This window comes from Rutidosis leptorrhynchoides, chromosome 2, assembly GCF_046630445.1.
Source record: "Rutidosis leptorrhynchoides isolate AG116_Rl617_1_P2 chromosome 2, CSIRO_AGI_Rlap_v1, whole genome shotgun sequence".
NCBI lineage: Eukaryota > Viridiplantae > Streptophyta > Magnoliopsida > Asterales > Asteraceae > Rutidosis > Rutidosis leptorrhynchoides.
In genome coordinates this window covers 62172957-62175548 of record NC_092334.1, presented here as the reverse complement: position 1 = coordinate 62175548, position 2592 = coordinate 62172957, and positions in this window count along the sequence as shown.

Sequence of the window (2592 nt, the reverse complement as noted above, 5' to 3'; positions counted from 1 at the left end):
TATCAATTTAACCACTTAAAATAATTTTTCGTTGAAATTTAAAGAAATTTTAGAGAAGAAAAAGAAAATTCTATGTCTTAAAAACTAGAGCGTCGAAAAATAAGAAAGAAAAAGAGCGCGTTGAAAAATGTCGAAAAATAAAAGGTCGAAAATTAAGAAAATTGTAGCGCGTCAAAAATTAAAAAGGGATTCTAAACGAAAAAAGGAAATTACTTAAAAGGATACTAAAATTTTAACACGGCGTCGCAAAATTTTAAGGCACCTAAATCTTAGTCTTAAGATAAAAAAACTTAAGTGATTTTACGGCAAAGCCTAAAAATCTAAAAGTATATAAATAACTATGGCAAAACTAAACTTAATACTAAAAGTTGTGACTAGAATCTAAAAATCTAAAGGTAATAAAACTTAATTTTTTTTTTTAATTTGGAATTGCATGTTCAAAACCGAAATTGCGTGTGTAAAATCCGAAATTGCGTGTTCAGAACCGAAATTGCGTGTGTAAAATCTGAAATTGCGTGTTCAAAAACTGAAATTGCGTGTTGAAAATATGAAATTGCGTGTATAAAATCTGAAATTGCATGTTCAAAACTGAAATTGCGTGTGTAAAATCCAAAATTGCATGTTCAAAAACTGAAATTGCGTGTTGAAAATATGAAATTGCGTGTTTAAAACTGGAATTGCATGTTTAAAATCTGAAATTGCATGTGTAAAATCTGAAATTGCATGTTTAAATTCTGAAATTGCGTGTTGAAAATTTGAAATTGCGTATTCAGAACCGAAAATGCATGTGTAAAATCTGAAATTGCATGTTCAAAACTGAAATTGCGTGTTCAAAAACTGAAATTGCATGTTCAAACTGGTTTGGCCGAAATACTATAATTTATTTATTTATTTTTTTTATTAAATTTTTTTTACCTTTTAAAAAAAAAATTTATTATTTTTTTAACGATTTTAAGATTTAAATTTTTTTTTTACGAAATTAATATTTTTTTTTAAATTATTATTATTATTTTTTACGTTTTAATTTTTCTTTTTTAATTTTTTTTAAATTTTTTAAATTTTTTTTTAATTTTTTATTTTAAGAAAAAACACGAGCTCCCCAGCAGCGGCGTCAAAAATACTTGATGTGCGTAGAGGTGTATACGAAATAGTTATATATTTATTATGAAAAACTATTAAATACGATACAATTTTACACAAGTTATTTATTTATTTATAGAGTGGATATACCTAAACCTTGCTACAACACTTATAGGCAGTGTACCTAATCGTATAGTAGTGTAGTTTTTAGTAAGTCCGGTTCGTTTCACAGGGAGCTAGCCAAGTTTAACGCTATATTTTTAAAACTATATTTGTATAAATATAAATATATGTATATAAATATTATTATTATTATAAAAGGGGATTTTTACCGTTTAATGACCGGTTTGTCGATTTTAAAACTTTAGTCGCAGTTAAAACCTAATGTAAAATATTATATATATAAAAGACTTAATTTAAAGCGTAAAGTAAATAACAATAATTAAAGTGCGATAAATTAAAATGCGAAAGATAAAATGACAATAAATAAAGTTGCGATAATTAAAAAGTACGATAATTAAAAGTGCAATTAAATAAAATGACAGTAAATAAAAGTACGTTAATTAAAAGTGCAATTAAATATGAAATAAAGGAATTATGCTTATTTAAACTTCCGTAATCATGATGTTTGACGTGTTGATTTTAGTTTATTACCATGGGTTAATTGTCCTTTGTCCTGGATTATTCAATATGTCCATCTGGTTTTTGTCTATAACAGTCCATCAGTCATAAATATAAAGTGCGAGTGTCCTCGTCAAATTATCCTTATATCCGAAGTTAAATATTCCAACTAATTGGGGACTTAAACTATAATTACACCAATTTTCCTTGTATATAATTCACCCCTATTTTAATAAGTCCATTGACTATTAATCCATCCCCGTGTCCGGTTAAATGAACGATTATTAGTTCTTATAAATATCCCGCCCATCGTGTCCGATCGAGTGTATATGGTTATTTATAGGTACGTCCAATTGTAAATCTTTATATTAAATTAACAAACTATCATTTAATTAAACAAATATAAAGCTCATTAATAGCCCATAGTCTAATTTCCACAAGTGTCGTTCTTTTGTCCAAACCCCAATTATGGTACAAAGCCCAATTACCCCATCTTAATATTTAGCCCAACATCACGATTACTTCGATTTAAATAAGCATAATATTAACTTAGCTACGAGATATTAATTTAAAAATAACATTAACCATAACTTACAGTGGGTATTAATATCGTAGTGGTACACAGACAGAGTTCCGACTTACAAAACCTTAAAACACTCGACTAACCCAACCTTATTATTATCACTAACTTAAAATTAAAATTGCAAATTGAGATTACTAATTGGAGTGATAATTGATATATAAATATAAGGGAAAGAAAAAGATAGAGAAAGGTGTATCTTTCATTACTCCGTAGTCTCGTTTTATAGGCAAATGATTAATTTAAAATTTTTACTTATGACCCCTTAACTATGCTCAATTAACAACTTTTTATTATTTATTATTATTCTT